Here is a 23,803-nt window from a genome sequence, read left to right as displayed (position 1 = left end):
ATAAAGAGATTTTCTCTGCAGGTATAGCTCAATAATAATTGTATATATCTGGAATTTAAAAGATTCAAGTTGGACTTACCCCTAACCCATATATATATATATATATTTGTCTCTCCACTACTGTTTAGTTGGAGGCTCTTGTAGTTAGGACATATAATTTGAGATGGCTTTCCTATATCCGTGAGGAAACATGGCTTCCATAGTTGATGAGCAGGAGGTTCAGTCACCTAGTAATAGGAATTTCAGATGTTCTACAAGGAAAGTGTTGACACTGGGTGAGGATAGTTTGGTGGGCTGGCATTTTGTTCAAATTGGTTCATGATGCTTGGATTGCTATACTATAAGGATTAGAGTTACACCTCTGCAAAGTTTTTAACACGATGGCGTATGTTTGTATAACTCATAGCCCAACATCTAACAATGACATTCCAAGATTTCTTTTTATCTTACCATAAAAACTATTTAGTGGCTGTGGCTTTGCACTTTCTATTTTTTCCTATTTCACAATTTAGGTGATCTTAATCACTCAAAAATATTGATATCCTTAGATACTTAAATTTAAAATAAGGAATTTGGATTTAGTTTTAGTATAAGTGATCAATAAATTATGAATTTCAAATATTATCATTCTATTTGTTAAGAACGTTTTAGAGTAAATTTGAAATAACACCAATTATAAATTATTTAACCACATTTATAAGTCTAATATATATTTATGACTCTAACATATGCTTTTATCAAATTCAAACTTTATATTTCAAATTCCTCCATCCAAAAACAAGGTAAATAAAACAAAATTTGTATGGATAAAGCTTATAAATTGCCTATGCAATATACCCTATCTTATATCTTCCCATTTGCATAGCCTTGTCGCTTATCATAATTCATGAAAGTGAAGATGTGTGCTAAATTTGATTATAAAAAAAAAGCCTGTAAACAATAACACTGAAGGAAAAGGAAAATTTTTTCCAGAAGCTTATGCTTGCTGTCATGCTTATCAAGGCTGAGAATAAGGAATCTCTGAACACTAAACCACTGCATATCGCCATGACTTACAAAGGCACGAAATATGGGCTCAAGGGAACTATATACTGATGATGTAACGACAATGAAAGCTTGGTTGATTCATTTATTTGAATTTAAGGCAGAGAACATTCTAATTCTCTCAGGTACGCAAATCTTTACAAGTTTTTTTTTTTTTTTAATATCAATTTAGGCTTCGAGTTGGTTTGAAATGATTGTCTCATAGTTCTGGAGATGATTCTACTCAGTGATATCTAACATGCCTGGAACATAATGAATGATTAAAGAATTATTCACTAATTTATCTTGTAATGAAAACAATTAGAATTTTAGTTGTTTTCAATTTTGTTTACTGCAAATTGTATATACGTATAGAAGAGGAGCTACATAAAGAATTGAATTCAATAAAAAAGAACATTCAGAACACCATGAAATGGCTGATGGACGACTGCCAGGCCGGTGACTGGTGTTCTATTTCTCCGGACACAGCTTACGACAGCCAGACTTCGAGGCCAATGAGCGTGCACGATGGTTCGATGAAACTATATACAAGCAGGCATGATCTTTGGCAATGAAATTTATAACACCATTGTTGGCCCACTTCCTAAAGATGTCACACTCCAAGCAATTGTTGATGCTTGTCATCGTGGAACTGTTCTAGATCTATTTCACAGTTGTATATATAACACTTGTATTTTAAAATTTGCAGCACGAGTATAGGAAGACTTGGGATCACCACAGTCATCCTCTGGTGCTAAATAAAATACAAATGGTGGATTGGCTATTATAATCAGTGCTTGTCGAGATGATCAAATGGCTGCAGATACTAATATAAGTGTTAGCATAATTACAACAATTATTATTCTTAACTAAATTAGCTCATATTCTCATATATAAATAGATATAATATCTCTGTAAATAAATACAGACAAATACACAATCCTTTCCTTCATTACTTGTATTCTTTCTTCTAACATGGTATCAGAGCCGTAAAGCTTTTATTTATAGTTTCTGGGGTCTCTCTTCTCTCTCTGCAACCTATTCTGGTTCATTCTTTCATTCCTGTTATTATACCATTTTTTTTTCTTCTCATCTTGTTATCAATGGAGAAATATGATATTTCAAAACCTATTGCAACAGTTCTGACTGATTCCAACTATAATCTTTAGGTTCAAGGAATGAAAAGTTTTTTTATAGGTCGCAAGCTTTGGCGTATTGTTACCGGAGACATCACTACGCCGACAAGAGAGAACGATGAAAATCATCTTGAGGATTGGGATAGTAAAAATCATCAGATCATCACCTGGTTTCGCAATACCTCTGTCTCGTCCATCTACATCCAATTTGCTAATTATGACTCTGCAAAAGAAATCTGGGATTTTTTTGCTAATCGATATCAGACCATTGGACTTGCCCACTATTATCAATTGTGGACTACTCTTCATAATCTGAAACAAGAAGCAGGTCAATCTGTAAATGATTTTCTTGCTCAGGTTCAACCCATTTGGAATCAAATATCTCAGTCCAAAATCAGTGAAGATCATATTCATCTCATTCAAGTTCTAATGGCTATTCGATCAGAATATGAGGCCATTCGAGCGTCCCTGCTACATCGAAATCCACTCCCATCATTGGATACTGCTATTCAAGAGATTATTTTTGAAGAGACTTGTCTTAGTTTGGATAAAACTCCTCAATTTGAAACTGCTCTTGCAACTACCCGATCCTCACATCAGAAATCTGGCAATCAACTCTGTAAGAATTGTAATCAAATTGGTCATGCTTTTGCATATTGTCCTACTATAGAATGCAAATATTGTCATGGTTATGGTCATATTCTTGAACATTGTCCCACACGCCCTCCAAGACCAAAAGGAGGGCATTCTAAATTCAAGAATGTCTCAAAGCCTGGATCTTCCTCTCACATCGCTATTGCGCATCGAGGGTTCTACTGCTATCACCATGAGTGATCTTGAGGCACTATTCAAACAGGTTATCTCTTCTAATTCTCCTGCTGCCATGTCTGCCACTCCGGGTAATTCTTATTGGCTTTTTGACTTTGTATGTTGTAATCATATGACCACTAATCTTAAATTCTCGTCCTCTGCAAAACCTGTATCTTTCTTACCACCAATCCATACTGCAAATGGTACTAAAATGAACATCACACATACCGATCATGTGTCTACCTCAAATCTGCATCTCCCTGACACCTATTATATCCCTAATTTGGCACTCAATCTTATTTCTATTGGTCAGTTGTGTGAAAAGGGACTAAATGTTATTTTTTCTCCCCATGGTGTCCAGGCACAGGATCCACAAACGGGACAGATTCTTGGGGAGGGTCGCAGAGTGGGTCGATTATTTGAGCTTGCATCTTTACATCTTCCTCAGAGATTTGTGTCTGCAGCTACAATCCCTAATTCCTCCATTCAACAATGGCATCTTCGTCTTGGTCATGCTTCTGCCAGTAAAATTCAACCTTTAATTTCTCGAGGATTATTAGGATATACTAAGTTTGAGTCATTTAATTATTTAAATTGTCAGCTTGCAAGACAACCTGCATTATCTTTTTCTCATAATAATACTACTTCAGACACTCCTTTTGGTTTAATTCATTCTGACATTTGGGGTCCTTCTCCTATTTCTTCAATAAATGATTTTCGTTATTTTGTGATATTTATTGATGATTATTCTCGGTTTACTTGGATATATTTTTTGAAACATCGATCTGAGTTATCACAAATTTACATCACATTTGCAAAAATGATTAAAACTCAGTTCTCTTCTGACATTAAAATTCTCCGAACAGACAATGCTATGGAATATCGGGATTCTTCTTTACTTCAGTTTCTTAGTCAACAAGACACCGTTGTTCAACGTTCTTGTCCTCACACCTCTCAACATAATGGGCGAGCCGAACGCAAGCATCGTCATATTCTTGATTCTGTACGTACTCTTCTTCTTTTTGCCTCATGTCCAGAAAAATTTTGGGGAGAAGCAGCTCTTCATGTTGTTTATATTATTAATCGTCTTCCTACCTTGGTTCTTCATAATTTATCTCCTTTTGAAAAGTTATTTGGACAACCTCCTGACTACCATCCTTAAACCTTTTGGATGTGTTTCTTTTGTTCTTTTACAACCTCATGAACATACCAAATTAGAACCCTGTGCTAGTCTATGTTGTTTTCTTGGTCATGGTATTGAACACAAAGGGTACCATTGTTGGGATTCTGTTTCTAATAAGTTACGCATCTCTCGTCATGTTACCTTTTGGGACAATACTATGTTCTCTTCTCTTTCCAAATTTCATCACTCTGTCAATACTGACTCTCTATTTTTCACTGACTCCTCCAAATAGCTGTTTCCAAGTCCTGATCTAGGTGATTGTGATGTGCTCAATATTAGCCCAACTACACTTACCCCTGTTGAATCTGCACCAGTTGTTGATCCAGTACCTGCGCCTGCATCTCCTCCTAGCACTACTCTTCGTCGTTCTACTCGTGTAAGAGAAACTCCTCATTATCTTTCTGATTTTCACTGTTACTCTACTATTGCAACCCTTCATGAGCCTCGTTCTTATTGTGAGGCAAGTACTGACCCTCTTTGGCAGCAAGCTATGACTGACGAACTTCAGGCTTTAGAGAAAACTCATACTTGGGATTTTGTTGATCTTCCACCAAACAAGACCCCTATTGATTGCAAATGGATTTACAAAATCAAGACCCATTCTGATGGAACTATTGAATGCTACAAAGCTCGCTTAGTAGCCAAAGGGTACACTCAAGAGTATGGTATCGACTATGAAGAAACTTTCGCTCCAGTGGCCCGATTAACATCTATTCGCAGTCTCTTAGCTATTGCTGTAGTTCGTAAATGGAAACTTTTCCAGATGGATGTCAAAAATGCTTTTTTTCATGGTGATTTAACAAAAGAGGTTTATATGCATCCTCCTCCTGGTTATCATTCTCCTCATAAGGTTTGCAAACTTCAGCGAGCCTTATATGGATTAAAACAAGCTCCCAGGGCCTGGTTTGCCAAATTTAGTTCCACTCTTGCTCAACTTGGTTTTCTCTCTAGTCCATATGATTCTGCATTATTCACTCGCCGAACTGACAGTGGTATTGTTCTTCTGTTACTTTATGTTGATGATATGATAATAACAGGAGATGATTTATCTGGTATTTCAGAGTTACAACATTATCTCAATCAGCATTTTGAAATGAAAGACCTGGGTTCTCTCAGCTATTTTTTGGGTCTTGAAGTTTCTCAAAATTTTGATGGCTATTATCTATCTCAAGCTAAGTATGCATCCGACTTACTTTCTCGAGCAGGTATCACTGATAGCAAAACAGTATCAACCCCATTGGAGCTCAATTGCAAACTTACACCTCTTGATGGCACTCCTCTTGATAATCCTACTTTATATTGATAGCTTGTCGGGAGTCTTGTTTATCTCACAGTTACTCGACCTGATATTTCATACGCTGTTCATCTGGTCAGCCAGTTTATGTCTGCTCCTCACTCAACTCATTTCTCTGCAGTACTTCGAATCCCTCATTATATCAAAGGTACTCTTTTTCATGGTTTGCACTTTTTCGCTACCTCCTCCCTAGTATTATCTGGCTACTCTGATACTGATTGGGCTGGTGATCTAACAGATCGTCGCTCTACAACTAGTTATTGTTTCTTATTGGGTAATTCTCTTATCTCTTGGCGTAGCAAAAAGCAAACTGTTGTTGCACGTTCTAGCACAGAATCTGAATATCGTGCTCTTGCTGATGCTACATCTGAATTACTTTGGTTACGGTGGTTATTAACTGATTTGGGTATCACTCATTCTTCTGCCACAATGCTTCATTGCGATAATAGAAGTGCCATACAGATTTCTCATAATGATGTATTTCATGAGCGTAGCAAACACATCGAAATTGATTATCATTTTGTACGTCATCATGTTGCTCATGGCACCATATGTTTGATTCATGTCTCCTCTGTCAGCCAAACCGCTTATATATTCACCAAAACGCATCCTCTCGCTAGCTTTCAGGATCTCTTAAGCAAACTCAAGTTGGCACTTGTGCTACCACCTTGAGTTTGAGGGGGGTGTTAGCATAATTACAGTAATTAGCATGATTGTAGGAGATATATGTAGCATAATTACAGCAATTAGCATGATTATAGAAGATTTGTGTAGCATAATTACAACAATTATTATTCTTGTCTAAATTAGCTCATATTCTCATGTATAAATAGATGTAATATCTCTGTAAATAAGACACAGACAAATACACAATTCTTTCCTTCATTACTTGTATTCTTTCTTCTAACAATAAGAAAATACTGTAATTGCTTATACGTTTAATACCTCTTAATGCTTTCTAAAGTGCATGAATTGAGTAAGGCTGATTTCAAAATGATTGACAAGTGATGTGAACAAAGTGTTGGAGCCCTAGCGATATTGGCTTAAGCGATTTGGTAAAGATAACACTAAGCTGAATAAAATCATGTCAATAGTCTTCTGCACTCTCCAAGTCAGAGAATTTCATATATTATCAGGGCAGTTACAATTTAAGATGCCAAAAAGCACAGCAGACTGTGCCATAATGAGTCAAACTCAGGTGTAGCAAAAATAATTAACTAGATTGTAAATCAAGTAGAGCACATTAGGTTAGATGATAGAAAGAAAAGAACGGGTAGACCTAAACTGACTTGGAGTATAGTAGTACAACATGACCTAGAATCATTACACATTTCGGAGGAGTTAACCCAAAATCGTTTAGAGTAGAGAAAGAGAATTCATATAGTCAACCCCAAATTTTTGGGATAAAGACTTAGTTGAGTTGAGTTGAGTTGTAAATCCAAGCCACAAAGAAGAGGTCAAACTCTAAATGAGTCACTGCATACAATACAAGTGATAATTGAACCTGAACCTAAAAAAATTTAAGTCTATTTTTTGTTAACAGAAATTATAGTGATTGGGAGAAGTCAATAATTGTAAAATTAATTTTAATCAATTAAATAAAAATAGAAGTTCAGTTTTAATTAATTGAATAAAATTATAACTACTTTACTCAATTTGACTTTAATTAGCAAAATTAAAATAAATGGATTATAAATTATAATTTTATTAAAGATTTAGATTTTTTTTATTAATTAGACACTAAACAAACTATTTACAAAATTTAATAAACAATTTGGCAGATTTTGATTCCAACATAGCCAATTTCATGAAATTAAAAATATCATGAAATTAAAAATAAAGATTTCAAATAATTCGATAAAATTATAAGGAATTTATAAGTCTCATCAATAAAATTTATGATAGTTGCTGATTGACTTCTTCCAACACGTGAGCCACTTCTTCTTGAAATAAGACAATAATATTTAAGCTAAAAACATAAAATTAACACTTAATTTAGATCATAATTTGTCCAATCAATTTTTTGGAACATGGACTCCTCTCTTCCACCCATCATATCTCTTTCCATTACTTTATTTAAGGGGAAGCACAGAATATTATAGTTATAGAGTGTTTATTTTAACTTATAAGTATCTAAAATTTTAAATAGTTATATATTTATTTAAATAATTTATAAATGATTAATAAATAGTTGATTTATTTGGTAAAAAATAAATTAATTTATAAGTACATTTATTATTAAAATAACTACAAATAATATTAAATAAGATATGTGGTAAAATTTTAAAAATTAAATGAGAGTAACATAATAAATATTTGGTAAAATTAACTTATAAACATGATACTTATAAGTATTCAAATGAAAAGTTAGTCATTTCCAACTTATTGTTTTAGTTTATCGGTTTAGATTAATAAATTTATAAGTTAAGACAAATATTCTCTAAAAAGGTTATATTATGTTAAATAACTATACAATGGGACTTATGTGCCTACATAAGTGTTATTGTTTTTCAGTCAATTAGTTAAGGGAAGAAATTTTATTAATAATGGAACTCATGCATATGGTGAATGCAAATTTATTTATTTTTTCATTATTGGGACATCATATAATTTTTTTTTTCATTAGCTAGGGACATTATTAGATAGATGGATTGACACTTAAATTAAGGAGATATCTTAATTTTTTTTATTTCTATTTAAAAAAAAAAATCATACAAGACATGAATAAAATTTTCTTCTTGGACATTATTAAGGCAGAATTTTTTTTAGTCCTTAATTAGTTAACACTACACGTAATTTTTGGCGGATGATTATCTAATTCTTCTCTCTCATCTTTTTCTTTTTTTTTTTTTTCTTTAAATCTCTTTTATTTGGACAGTTAACCTTGAGTTTTTCACTTATAGTTACCCCCAAATCAATTTTTTATTTGTTTTATTTTTTTTAATAAACTTTCAAATTTGGATTATTTATTACGAACAAATCTAAAATTCTATCTTCAATATTGAAATCTTACACTCCATTAATAAGGTTTTGTTTTCTTCCCCTTCGTAGGATTTTATTTATTTTTTCTCGCATTTGATGGGTTCTTGGTAGTTTCAACTACAACATGAATGGTTGTTTAAATTTTCAAGTATAGATAATGATCTTCTATCAATAGAGTTTAAAAGTGTAATATGTTCTTTCATTGATATTTGGTAGTTTAATATATTTTATGGGTGCAAATTCTAAAAAGAGCAGTATTACAAAGGGATTTTTTTTATTGTTTAAAATTAAAAAAAATTAGTTATTAGTGAGAAAATTTTTCTCCTTTAGTCTAAATCATTAATATAAAATTTTAATTGTTTATATTATATTTTTTCTCATAAAAAAATTATATTATATTATATTATATATATATATATAAGTCGGTCCGTATTTTGAATTACCCTAAATGCATATGGCCTTGACTGTTGGACATTGAACCTAAACATATATCCAAGGCGAGCCCATTTATTAACAGAATCGAAAATATTCCAAACTCAGCCCATGTTTTAGGCAATCTCAATTTTTTTGAGACAAGATGTTTAATTTAACTTATTTTTAATTTTTTTATCAAAATTAATTCAAAAATTATAATTTAAGTTTAATTTAGTTTAAATATTAAAATATATGAACTAGATTTTTTTAACTTTTCATTTGAGTAAAAAATTTAAAAAAATTAATTTTTTAATTTTTAACTAAATTAAGTTTAAATTAAAAATTTTAAACTAACGTAGATGAAAAAGCTAAAAATTAACTAAAATAAACTTACCCAATAAATATAATAGTAAAAAACATTGAGTTTTAAGCCATTTTTATAACATATATAGTTGCACAAGCTTAAACTTTTGATTTCCAAATTGCTCTTCATCTTCGTCTTCTTTCAGCAATTGGTGAGATAGATAGCTCAATGATGCCAACAAATCATGTGAATTCAAAGTCAATTGCCTATAACTATATTCTTGAATAGCGGCACAAGATCCGTAATTACTTACCTAGCTCATTGCTAGGGATTTTCAAGAACTTTCATGTAGTCAGTCTCTAAGAACTCTAATTTAGTTGTTCATTATGCTACCAAGCATATTTTACGTAATGATTCAGATGATTTTCACTTTGAAGATATTCTAGCCAATATTGTTGACATTCTTACCCCTTATGAATGAAAATTCAAGCATTTTTCAATTAATGAAAATCTTTGTCAAAAATTAAGTGTCATATGTCGATAATTACGTTTATTAATTGTATAAGTATCCATTATTTTGGATGCTAGATTTTCTTTGTTTAAAATTTATTTATATGTATCGTATAATAATTAATAAGCTTAAGAACTCTATATATTTAAAAGTGCAGATAAAAATATTCAAACCTGAGATCTCTTCACTGTGTAGAAAAATTAATGAGATTATCTTTTATTTGACATAAAAAAAATTAAATTTATTGTATTAAAAATCAACTTAATTAATTAGACAATAATCCTTAGATGTTAAGTTTAGTTTCTTTATGATTTGTCGTGTTGAATCAAAATCATCGACTTTCTTAATTATAGAAGCAAATTTCTCTGAATCCAGTTCATTATCTCTGTGTCATTTTAATTTCCTTTATTCTTAATTGGTGATTCTTTTCATTTCACTTCTCCAAGCGTACATAGATCAAGCTAGCGTGTGAAATTTCTAATTTGAAGAGTGTTAAAAATTGTCGACAAGATTTAATTATTGAATTTAGAGTTGCTCCTATCAAAATGACTTAAACCAATTTGAATTGGCTCTCACTTGTTATATATTCACTTTCACTCTCTTGCTTTTGGCTAATGTAGTACACCAACAAGTTGATTTGGGAGATCATGAAGAAGAATAAATTCTTTTCTTGGGACAAAGTTTGGCAGAGGTAACAAGAGCATCTAGCATATATGGCAAGGACACCAACAATCTTTGTTTTCTTTTGTTGGGCGGCATATCTCTGTATCCAACCATTGTACATCAAGAGAAGAATAAGAATGCTGCGGAAGAAGACATAGATTAAAGGCCATGTGTTGCACATGTGGGTTACAAGGCCGCTTCTCCTGTTCATGTTTGAAGCCAGCCAACCGATTACATATTGAAACTGTATTTCTTTATAGATGAACTTTAATTCAATAGTACTAAAGTCCTTTTTAGAATTGTGAAATTTTGAGTTTAGGAAAAGGAATCATCACCTTTAATTCATTTACATGCCACAATTGTAATTATTAATAAAAAGTTTTGCTTATTAAAAAAATGATATTCCACATTATAAAACAATATGCCATTAGCCTAATAATGCAATAGTCATTTATCTTATAATGCAAAAAGTTATGACCTAAAAAGTTCCCTTTTATAATTTCCGATCTACTAAAAAAAAGATAATTTTAATTATAAGAAATTAATAAAATCAAATCAAAAGGTAGAAGCAAAATGAAATAATTTCAATTATAAGAAATTAACAAAATCTTAATCTTCTATTTGGCCATCAATAATAATAATAATAATAATAATAATAATAATAATAATAATAATAATAAAGGATAAGAAGAAGCAGCTGCAGCAGCAGATTAGCATCTGGTTCTCTACTACTTCCCCAGGAGATCGATCGAATTTATCACTAGGTTTGACAAAGAACAATTCCTTCTCGTCATCAATTAATCATTGTTGCTCAATGACAAAACCCTTTTCCCTAATTGCCATTTCCATCCCGTCAAAACACATCCAATAGCAAAATCTAGCTACCTAGAAATGGCAAGTAGAAGAGAAAGATGCAGCTGGTGCGGTGCGCAGCTACTGGTGGCAGTACTGGTGCCACTGCCACCAGAAGCTCAAGCCATTCGATGTGCAGTGTGCCAAGCCATCACTAGTGTATATATAACATAGCAAGGGCACCAACAATCTTTGTTTGCTTTTGTTGGGATACAAATCTCGATTTCCAACCCTAGCACAGCGAGAGGAGGAAAAGAAGAAGTATGCTAGGGAAGAAGACGGATTAAAGATCATGTGTGAATTATTTATTACTTTATTTTAATAATATAATTTAATATTTTTATATTTTATATTTTTAAAATTATATTATAAAATTTTATTAATGATAAAATTTGTAATTAATTATGTTAAGAAATCAAAATTTATGTAAAAAAGCAACCATCATACTAATAAATTGGCAATTAATTTTAATAGGAGCAGATGGGGAATGACTTTGTATTTATATTACAACTGTTTAAATAACTATCATTTTAATTACTGACTTATAACAAATTATATCAGTAAATTATCAAATTTAATAATTAGATTTATGTTTGAAAAAGTATAAAGTCAAGAAATTTTTAAATTTGAGGGTTAAATATGTATTTTAAAAAATATATATATAATTATAATTCATATATCAATTTGATAAAATTAAAGGATGATGCCACAATTGTAAAAAAAAAAAAAAGTACACAAGTTTGGATTTTTTTTTCTTTGTCATTAGGTCTAAACAATTTCTTAGAATTAAGAATACAGATAACTAGAGACGTAGCCACTTATGAGCTAAGGGGGATACTAGGCCCTGAGATTTTAAAATTTTTGAAGGGTGTAATAATAATTTCATAAAAAATTATTGTTACCCCCTAAATTTTGGTGGGCACTAAACCCTTGGAATTTTAAAATTTTTTTAGGATTATAATAATTTTTAAAAATTTAGTATTTTTTCTTTTATTTACCAAATTTATATGAAGCTGTAGCCTAATACTTTAAAAAATTTTAGTAGTTTATTAGCAATTTGAAAAAAAAAAAAAAAAAAACTCTAAATCCTTTGTTGTCTGATTGAAAGAATGATATCAATAGTGGAATATAAATATTTTTGCTAAAAAAATCCCCAAACATCATTGTCTTTTGGTGTCTTTCTCTCCATTAATTATATTTTACCATTTTACTTTTCCAATAAATCCACAAACACCAATTTCTATGCTTTGAAATTTAAATTATTAGATAATATCATCAAATCTTTTATCATCTTTTTCATCAATTTAAAAAATTTTAGTGACTTTCTTTTTATAATTCATTATTATTGTTGGAATCTCTTATTGTTGAATTTTCAACATCCTCAAAATATAAATTGAATAAGCTTTTTTAATTTTAAGCCATAAAAAATTTATAATATTAAACATATATTATATTTTCAAATTAACAACAATTTCATTTAATTTTGAACAAGTCAATTTTATCTAAATAAATTTTATTATCAACTTTTGTTTATTTCATATATATTATTTTTATAAATTATATATTTTAATTGGACTCTTTATTTAATAAAAAAAATGGACTCCGTCACTGCAGATAACATAAATATTCAGTTAATAATTCACAAATAAAACTTATAAATAAATAAACAAATTATAATTAAGTAATTCACACATTTTTTATCTAACATTTTAAAAATTTTTTAATAATAGGAAAGTAAATGATATTCCAAATGATAAAATAATATTTCATTGGACTAACAGTGCAATAGTGGAATATTAATCTGTCTTATAATTTTTAACAAGCACTTCTCCTTTTATAATTTCCGATCTATTAGATAATTTTAATTATAAGGAATTAATAAAAAAATCAAATCAAAAGGCAGAGACAAACTCAAATGATTTTAATTATAAGTTAATAAAAAATCTAAATCTTCTATTTGGCTTTCAGTAGTAGAAAGAACATTTGAAATTGCAAACGTATTGCAAAATTAATGAGTTATTAGTTTGCTTGAAAAAACCTCAATTTGTCAACATGCAAGATTTTTTTTTTCATTGAAAATTTTAAATAGCCGATCAACTAGTTTGATATTATGAGAGTATTTGGTTTAACTTACAAAAATTAATGTTTATAAGCATTTAAAATTTTAAACAATTACGTATTTGGTTAAAATACTTATAAGTGATTGATAAATAATTAATATGTTTGATAAAAAAAAAAGCTTATAAATACATTTATTATTAAAATAGACTAAAAATGATATTAAATAAGATTTATGATGAAAAATTAAAAATTAAATAAAGATAATATAGTAAAATACTTGGTCAAACTATGAACTTATAAGTACAAAAAAGAAAAGTTAGTTTATAAGTATAATTTTTAAGCCTGAAAATTATTATAAACAAATATGTTAATTTATTTTTAGAATTTATAAACTGGTTTAATAAGTTTGTAATAGGGGAGAGCATTCGATCGGTTAGGTTTCGAATCGAACCGAATACCAAAAATCGAAAAACCGAATCGTTTAAAAATATAAACCGAACCGAACCGATCACATAAAGATAACCGAACCAAACCAAACCGAAAAATAATAGTTCGGTTTGATTCCATTGTATTAAACTAAAAATATTAGAATTTTTATTATTTGGGCAGGGCTTATGCATCTTGGGCCTTGAAGCTTATACATCTTGGGCTGAAAAATTATTTGGGCCATTTTACTATTCGGTTTAATTAGTTTTATCGGTTTTAACTGATAAAAAACCGAACCGAATCGAAAACCGAATATATTAAAAGTTTCAAATCAAATCGAACTGATAGAACTAAAAAACTAAAATGATTGAACCAAAATGACTCGGTTCGGTTCAGTTTTTCGGCTCACATCGAAAACTGCACAGGCCTAGTTTATAAGTTAAGATAAATACCCTCTATAGCTTAGTTGTTGAAAATTTTAAATCGAGAGACTACTAATTTTTTTTAGGAGCAAAGTGGAGTTTTGTTCATCAAAATGAGAAATTTCAGTCAGAACAAGAGGCTAACAACTTCAGTCACTTCCTAATCCAAACTAACAAAGAATGAATCTCTGGGAATATGAAAATTTGCTAAACAAAGAGCCGCCATGTTGGTTGTTCTAGGAATAAAAGAAAAAGAACAAGAATAAAAAAATCTTAGAGACATCAAGAATGTCTGCAATCAATTTCATATGAGATAAGTCCTGCTAGCTGCTACTGAACAACAGTGATTAACACTTGACAATCACTGTCAATTGCCAATCTTCAAAAATTAAGGTTAATAGCTAACTGAAGAGCAAACAATAATGATGAAGCTTCAGCCAATTCCACCAAATAAGTTTCCAGCTTATTTGGCATAGTTCAATACCTTATACGTTTCCAGCTTCACAAAATTTGGCATATCAACTCAACTCAACTCAACTAAGTCTTTATCCCAAAAATTTAGAGTCGACTATATGGATTCTCTTTCTCTACTCTAAATGATTTTGGGTTAAGTCCTCGGAAATGTGTAATGCTTCTAGGTCATGTTGTACTACTCTCCTCCAAGTCAGTTTAGGTTTACCCATTCTTTTCTTTCTATCCTCTAACCTAATGTGCTCTACTTGTCTAATTGGAGCCTCTGTATGTCTACGCTTCACATGCCCAAACTACCTCAATCTTCCTTCTCTCAACTTATCCTCAATTGGCACTACTCCTACCTTTTCTCTAATACTCTCATTACGGACTTTATCTAGTCTAGTATGGCCACTCATTCACCTTAATATTCTCATCTCTGCAACTCTTATCTTAGACACATACGACTCTTTCAGTGGCCAACACTCACTACCATATAACATGGCCGGTCGTATGGTTATGCGGTAAAATTTTCCTTTCAACTTATTGGGAATCTTGCGATCACATAAAACTCCCGTAGCACGTATCCACTTCAACCATCCGGCTTTAATTCTATGACTAACATCCTCCTCACATCTCCCATCTACTTGAAGGACTGAGCCAAGATATTTAAAGTGGTTACTTTGGGACAGTACCACTCTATCCAAACTAACTCCTTCCCTATCACCAGTTCGGCTTTCACTGAACTTGCAATGCATGTATTCTGTTTTCGTTCTACTTAACTTAAAGCCCTTTGACTCTAGAGTACTTCTCCAAAGCTCTAGTTTTCTATTGACTCATTCTCGCGTCTCATCTATCATAACTATATCATCTGCAAACATCATGCCCATTTGGCTACTTCACAATCCTTGAGACCATTTTCAATAGATTCAATAACCACAGCAACAAAAGATCATAATTGGCTCTTCTTGAAAAGTGTTTTGTACATTTTCTAGTATGTAGAACATTCAATAAAATTGATGGATTAACGGAAAATCTTTTATTGATAAAAGAATTTTTAAGGAAAATAACTTTCTCTTAGAGGATGTCATTTTCTATACCTCAAAAATATTATTAAAATATGAAAACACTTGTATGCTGATGCATGCATTTAATATTATCATTTAGGAGTAATTTTTGCACATAATTTACCCTTGTTCATAGCTATTATTATAGATATTAGTATATATTTAGTCAATTTTACAATTTTCACATTTCTTAGTTTAATTTTTGGAATTTATTTGTTTTGTAGGGTAAATTTGGAGAAGTTTGATGTATTTTGATTAGAGTAGCCATTTGGAGGAGATTAAAGTCGAATTGCAAAAATTTTGAAGTTGAGTAAAAAAATGGCCGAGAGCGACACAACCTGCAGCACAACCGAATTAGCTTATGTCTCAGGTTGTGTCGAATCGTCAGATATTCAGGCAGATTGTTGCACAACCTGCAGCACAACCAAATTAGCTTATGTCGCAGGTTGTGTCGATCGTCAGATATTCAGGCCAAGAGCTACACAACCCGCGACACAACCCACGACACAACCGACTCAGCTTATGTCGTTTTTACTGGAAATGGCTGACGTGGCATTCTCGTTACTCTGACTTTTTACCTCACTTTCTCTGGAACCTTCCTCCTTTTTACCCATTCTAGGGCAGACCCTTAACCCATATAAAGCCTCCTTTATCATTTTCTTTCCATAGGGAGTAAGGGAGGCACTTTTGGGCAAGAATAGAAAGAGAGAAGGAGGGAGACGGGATCCATTTCTGCAGCAGCAGCAAAGAGCTCATTCTGCACTTTTCTGCAGTAGCTTCATCTGCATTTTTCTGGGATTTTCTACTCCTTAGCTTACATTTCCATTATTTCTTCATTTATACATTTGGGTTTGTTTAGAAATTATGATTAGTGAGTAGTTATTTGAGATTCTAGAGATGGGTTTGTAAATATTGCTTTGTATTGAGGTTTTGAACTGATTTAGCCATTTAAATGAGGTTTGTTACATTTTGATTTATTGCTTGTGAGCTTGTTGCCTTGCTTGATGAATGGGCCCTCATTAAGTTAAGCTTTAATCCTTAATAGATGGACTGAAAAGTGAATATTTGGGATAGATAATCTTGCAATAAACTTAGTTTTCTTGGTGTTAGAGATAAGCTAAGAGAATTAAGGGGAACTTTCCAAAAATCAATTAGAGCTTTAATTGGGTTTTTGTTAGGTTTGAAATACCGTGAAAACAGGGTTTGATTTAATGAAAATCAACTTTGGAATGCTTGAAAGAGGTTTCAAAGATTTAAGAATTGATTTCCCTCAAAATTGCAATTCTCATGTGTTTGGCTAAATTAGGGATAAATCACATGCAAACAATATGGAAAATCCAATCTCTAGAATCACTTTAATTTTTATTGAATTTAGATTTAATTTCTCCAAAATTTATAAATAGCAATTTCAATTTAAATCTTGGTAATCTAGCTCAATTAATTTAGTTAATTGTTTGATTTAGCTTAAATTCTTCAAATACCAATTTTCATTTTACATCTTTAAATTTTGTCATTCTAATTAGCTTATCCTTTTATTTCCAATTTAAGCACAATTCCCTGTGGGATCGATATCATTTTTTTAAAACTATACTACTGTGGCCCGTGCACTTGCGGACACAACATCAAGTTTTTTGGCGCCGTTGCCGGGGAATTGTTTGTTTTAAGTTGGATTTTAATTGTTTTAAGCTGATTAGAATTTTTATTTTCTTTTATTTTCACTACTACTCCTTGTGTTTTTCAGGTACTTTTCTTGTTTATGAGACGATCGAAAAGCACAAGTGATACTGAATTGTTGTTCAATCCTGAAATTGAAAAATTCTGTCGAGCCAACAAAAAGGAATACAAGAGAAGAAAGGAAGCAGAAAAAGAAGAACAACAAAGATTTGAGCAAGAGGTGACAATTGAAAATATGGAGAATCAAAATAGAGCTATTGGTGGAAACAATGGAGCAAATGAGCAAAATAGGCAAAATGAAGTGGTTAATCAAAATGATCCTCAGAGAAGATCCATGTTGGATTATGCTTTCCCTAGATGTGCAGATGTGAGAGATAATAGACCTATCATTGGAGCTAATCAGTTTGAGTTAAAGACTGGTCTTATTCAAATGGTTCAGAATTCACAATTTGGAGGTAGTCCACTTGAAAATCCTCATTCTCATTTGAAGAAATTTTTGATGATATGTGGTACACAAAAGCAACCTGGAGTTTCTGATGAAGTGATTCGGCTCACCTTATTTCCATTCTCTCTTCGGGATTCAGCATTGGAGTGGTATGATTCACTTCCACAAGCTACTATAGCCACTTGGGAGCAGCTATCTCAAACTTTTCTATCTCAGTTTTTCCCACCTGGGAAGACTACTCATTTGAGGAATTTGATGGTAGCTTTTAAGCCAAGAGATGATGAAACTTTGTATGAATCTTGGATGAGATTTAAGGAGCTTGAAAGGCAATGTCCTCATCATGAAATACCTAAATGGATGATTGTTCAGAATTTCTACACCAGAGTTACTCCAGCCATAAGAAACACAATTGATTCACAAGCAGGAGGAGATTTCATGAGAATGACAAGTGAAGAATGCTATGATTTATTAGAGAAAATTGCTCATAATACCCATTTGTGGGGAAATCCTAGAGCACTTGAGCCAAAGAAGGCTGGGATTTATGAACTTGACTCAGTTAGCTACATGAATGCAAGATTTGATCAGTTGACTCAGCTTCTTAGTGATTTTTGCACAAAGGCAACAACCTCAACTCCCACAACTATGCAATAAGTTGCCTACACAGATGGAACTCAAAGTTGTGGAGTTGATTACTCTTCTTATGGTGATGATTATTTGCAAGAACAAGCTGCTTATGCAGGAGGTTATCAACAAAAACCCATGGGAAATGCTTACTCTAATGTGAACAACTCAACATAGAGACCACAAGCAACTTTTGCTCAACAAGGCCAAAGCTCAAATTATGCTCATAACCAGCAGTTTATGCAGCAAAATAGGCCTCAATTTCAGCCTCAATTTCAGCCCACAAGGCAGCCACAACCTGGATATCAAGCAAGAGCACAACAATCCCTTCCACCTCATGAACCGAAACTAACCTTGGAAAGCATGATGGAGAAATTTTTTGCTGAACAAAGCAAGATGAATAGCAAATTGGAGGAAGAAATGCAACACATGAGACAAACCATGGATGAATTACAAGTCCACAACCGCATGTTGGAGACTCAATTGGCTCAACAAGCAAGCTCATCGGGAAGCAAGTCCTATGGGAAACTACCTAGCCAACCACAAAAGCCTCATGAACAATGTAAGGTTGTGACCTTGAGAAGTGGTAAGAAAGTTGGTCAAGAGAGTGAAAAAAAGAGAGAAGAAAAAGAGAGCACAAAAGAAGAAAATTCAGTTGAGAGCAAGAAAAATGAAAAAGAAGAAGAAAGCAAAAGTGAGCAAGATGAGGGAGAGAAACCATACATCCCACCTGAACCTTACAAGCCCACCCTTCCCTACCCTCAAAGATCCATCAAGCATAAGCTAGATAAACAATTTGGCAAATTCCTTTGAAGTGCTAAAGAAGTTGTAGATCAATGTGCCATTCACTGAGGCACTATCCCAAATGCCAAGTTATGCCAAGTTTTTGAAGGAGATTCTTTCCAACAAGAGAAGGCTAGAAGATTATGACACTATCAACTTGGGAGAGCAATGCAGTGCTATAATTCAGAAGAAGTTACCTCCCAAACTCAAAGATCCGGGTGTGTTTTCCATTCCTTGTCATATTGGTGATAATTGTGTGGCAAATGCCTTATGTGACCTTGGAGCTAGTGTCAACCTAATGCCACTTTCAATATATGAGAAGTTGAATATGGGAGAGTTGAAGCCCACAAACATGTATCTTTCATTGGCTGACCGTTCAATTAAGTATCCGGAAGGCATTCTTGAAAATGTGCCTATCAAGGTTGGAAAATTCTACATTCCGGTGGACTTTGTCATTCTAGATATGGAAGAAGACACAAAAGTTCCTATCTTATTGGGAAGACCCTTTTTGGCAACAGCTGGTGCATTAATTAATGTAAAGGGTGAGAAATTAACACTTAGAGTGGGAGATGATCAAATGATATTCAACATCAATCTAGCCATGAAAAGGAAACATGAAGAAGTTGAGTCTTATTTGCGGGTAGACATTATTGATGAGATTGTTCAAGAGCATTTCAGAAAAAGCTATCCACAAGACCCTCTTGAAAATTGCTTAGTCCATGGTGGAAGCATTGATGATGACAATCACAACATAGCTGCTTTTGCACAACATTTAGAGAGCTCTCCACCACATCCTGAAGCCACAATTTTTTAACTTGAAGGAGTGCAAAATTTGGAGATCAAACCACCATCATTAAAGGTAGAGGATGCCCCAAAGGTAGATCTTAAAACCTCTTCCTTCCAACCTCAGGTATGCTTTTCTTGGACGAAATGGAACATATCCTGTTATAATTAGTGCATGTTTGACTGATATTGAGATTGACAAATTGTTGAGAGTTTTGAGAGAATATAGAAGAGTTTTGGGTTATGCAATTGATGATATAAAGGGAATTAGTCCAACAGTCTGTATGCATAGGATTTTCCTTGAGCCAAATAGTAAACCTTCCATTTAATACCAAAGAAGATTGAATCCTACAATGAAGGATGTTGTGAAAAAGGAAATCCTAAAATTACTAGCTGCTGGAATTATTTACCCTATTTCTGACAGTGAGTGGGTTAGTCCTGTGCATGTTGTACCAAAAAAAGGTGGGGTAACAGTTGTTAAAAATGAGAATAATGAATTGATACCCACTAGAACTGTTACAGGTTGGAGAATGTGCATAGGCTATAGGAAGTTGAACAATGCTACAAGAAAAGACCATTTTCCCCTTCCTTTTATGGATCAAATGTTAGAGAGATTAGCCAAGCATTCTTTCTTTTGTTACTTAGATGGATATTTTGGTTTCTTTCAAATTCCAATACATCCTGATGACCAAGAAAAAACTACCTTTACCAGTCCCTATGGCACCTTTGCCTATCGAAGGATGCTATTCGGATTGTGTAATGCACCTGGCACATTTCAAAGGTGCATGATGGCCATTTTTTCTGATTTTATTGAAGAAATTATGGAGGTCTTCATGGATGACTTTTCAATTTATGGCACTAATTTTGATTCATGCTTGATTAATCTGTCTAAAATCTTGCAGAGATGTGCTGAAAATGATCTAGTGTTGAATTGGGAGAAATGCCACTTTATGGTCCAAGAAGGGATCGTTCTAGGGCATTTGATCTCAAACAGGGGAATTGAAGTGGATAGAGCCAAAATAGAAATTATTGAAAAAATGCCCCCTCCAACCACTGTCAAAGGAGTGCGGAGTTTTCTTGGACATGCCAGGTTTTACCGGCGATTTATTCAGGATTTTTCTAAACTTGCTAAACCCTTAACAAATCTTTTGAATCATGATGTTAAATTTGATTTTAATCAAGATTGTATGGTTGCTTTTTGCAGGTTAAAAACGGCATTAACATGACTCCTATCATGCAACCCCGGATTGGACTTTGCCATTCGAAATTATGTGTGATGCAAGTGAGTTTCTTTGTTGGAGTGCATCCTTGGCAGTGAAAGATAGGAAACCTTATGCCATTTACTATGCAAGCCGAACCCTTGATGAAGCTCAAGTTAATTATGCTACAACTGAAAAGGAGTTCCTTGCGGTAGTATTTGCACTCAATAAATTTCGTTCTTATTTGGTCAACTCAAAGGTAATTGTTTTCACTGATCATGCAGCAATAAGGTATTTAATGAGCAAGAAAGAAGCTAAATCTAGGTTGATTAGATGGATTTTGTTACTTCAAGAATTTGATTTGGAAATAAGAGATAAAAAAGGTGTTGAGAATGTGGTGGCTGATCACCTTTCTAGTATAAAAACTGAAAATAAAGATGATGAAATTGTGCCAATTGATGAATTTTTCATGAATGAGCAGTTGTATGTGTTGAATTCTGCACTTCCATGGTTTGCTGATATTGTGAATTTCTTGTCTTGTGGTGTCTTGCCACCTGATTTATCTTGGCAGCAAAAGAAAAGATTTTTGCATGATGTTAAATTTTATTCTTGGGAAGAACCTCTTTTGTTTAGGAGATGTAATGATGGAATAATTAGGAGATGTATACCAGAGGAAGAAATAAATGATGTTATTTACCATTGTCATTCCTCTGAATATGGTGGTCATTTTAGTGTCTCAAAAACTGTTGAAAAGGTCTTGACATCAGGTTTCTATTGGCCTAATATGTTTAAACATGTGAGAGATTTTGTAAGCAAGTGTGATAGGTGCCAAAGGGTAGGCAACATTTCCAAAAGAGATGAGATACCCCAACAATCCATATTAGAAGTTGAATTGTTTGATGTGTGGGGAATTGATTTCATGGGGCCATTTCCATCTTCTTATGGGAATAAATATATCTTGGTAGGGGTGGACTATGTATCTAAATGGGTAGAAGCTATTGCTACACCTACCAATGATGCCAAAGTTGTGGTAAAATTTCTGAAAAAATTTGTTTTAACCAGATTTGGTGCCCCACGTGCCATAATCAGTGATGGTGGTAGCCATTTTTGCAACCACCAATTTGAAAAATTGATGAGAAAATATGGGGTAAAGCATAGGATTGCCACACCATATCACCCTCAAACAAATGGCCAAGTAGAAATCACAAATAGAGAAATCAAGCAAATCTTGGAGAAAACTGTCAATAAGTCCAGAAAAGATTGATCCCTTAAATTAGATGACACTCTTTGGGCATATAGAATAGCATTTAAAACCCCCATAGGAACTACACCTTATAGGTTAGTTTTTGGGAAATCATGCCATTTGCCCGTAGAGTTAGAACATAAAGCTTATTGGGCCATTAGAGCAATCAATTTTGATTTACAAGCTGCTGGACATAAAAGACTTTTGCAACTTGATGAGTTAGAAGAATTGAGACTTGATGCTTATGAAAATGCTAGGATTTATAAAGAAAGAACAAAAAAATGGCATGATAGGCATATTAAGAAAAAGGACTTTAAAGAAGGAGATTTAGTTCTCTTATTCAATTCAGGTTGAAATTTTTTCCAGGAAAATTAAAATCGAGGTGGTCCGGTCCATTTAAAATTGTGAAAGTTTTCCCCCATGGTGCTGTTGAAATTTTTGGTGAAAAATCGGGTAATTTCAAGGTAAATGGGCAAAGGTTGAGGCACTATTCAGTTGGTGAGCCAATTGAGAAGATAGCAACTTGCTATCTCTCTCATTCTCCATAACATTTTGAGTGAATATGGTCAAGCTAAAGACCTAAACTTAGCATTTTTTGCGCATAACTCCCAATTTTTCATTGATTCTTTATTTCTTTCATATATATATTTGTTTTAAGTTTTTCTATACTCCTTATTCAGAGTTTGACATTGTTCTAATTTCCTTGAGCAGATGGGATGCAATGCATTGCAAGCAAATGAGCAATAAAAATTTTATTTTTAGCTTTAAATTTTAGCTTTAAATTTTAGTTTTAAATTTGTTCACTTATAATTTTCATCTTTCTTTTGTTGAGTATTTGCTGGTAATTCTTGATGGATTCATTGCCCTTTTTGGTTAATTTTAAGAGAAAATTTTTTCAAATTTTGACATCTTGGTTTACAAGGAAAATTTTTTGAATGTGGGTGTGTGAATTGGTGCTTTGAAAAATTATTTTTTATGAGAATTTGATGAACATGACAAATTGGACAATTAGAATTCATGTTATGAAGGTTTAATTATTTGAAATCTAATTTGTTTCAATTTTTTAGGTGCTATGAAATTTGGTCAAATTTGGGCAGCAGATTACACAACCTGCGACATAACCGGTTTTGCTTGTGTCACCGCTTATGTCCGCTGGGCACATTTTTGGGCAGATTGTTACACAACCTGCGACATAACCGGTTTTGCTTGTGTCACCGCTTATGTCCGCTGGGCACATTTTTGGGCAGATTGTTGCACAACTTGCGATAACCGGGTTTGCTTGTGTCACCGCTTATGTTCGCTGGGCACATTTTTGGGCAGATTATTGCACAACCTGCGACATAACCCCCCTATCCTTATGTTCTAACTTGTGTTGCCTGTTTGTTTTGCAGGATAAAAACTTCCTTCACCAGAATGGGCCAGCAGCTACCCCAAGCCCAAACCCAAAAGCCCACTAA

General features: G+C 32.8%; 1 non-coding gene and 1 pseudogene across 1 annotated transcript; one reads left to right on the top strand and one right to left on the bottom strand.

Annotated features, from left to right (window-relative positions):
- Positions 1-898: 898 nt before the first annotated feature.
- On the top strand, positions 899-23,803 carry LOC110667518 (metacaspase-1-like; annotated as a pseudogene).
- LOC131182706 (small nucleolar RNA R71) lies at positions 17,958-18,064 on the bottom strand. Its single transcript, XR_009150967.1, has one exon. It is a non-coding gene; the product is annotated as a small nucleolar RNA R71 (small nucleolar RNA).

The sequence above is a fragment of the Hevea brasiliensis genome, chromosome 8 (assembly GCF_030052815.1).
Source record: "Hevea brasiliensis isolate MT/VB/25A 57/8 chromosome 8, ASM3005281v1, whole genome shotgun sequence".
Classification (NCBI taxonomy): domain Eukaryota; kingdom Viridiplantae; phylum Streptophyta; class Magnoliopsida; order Malpighiales; family Euphorbiaceae; genus Hevea; species Hevea brasiliensis.
Note: the sequence above shows the minus strand (reverse complement) of the source record. Positions and strands in the feature narration are given on the sequence as shown.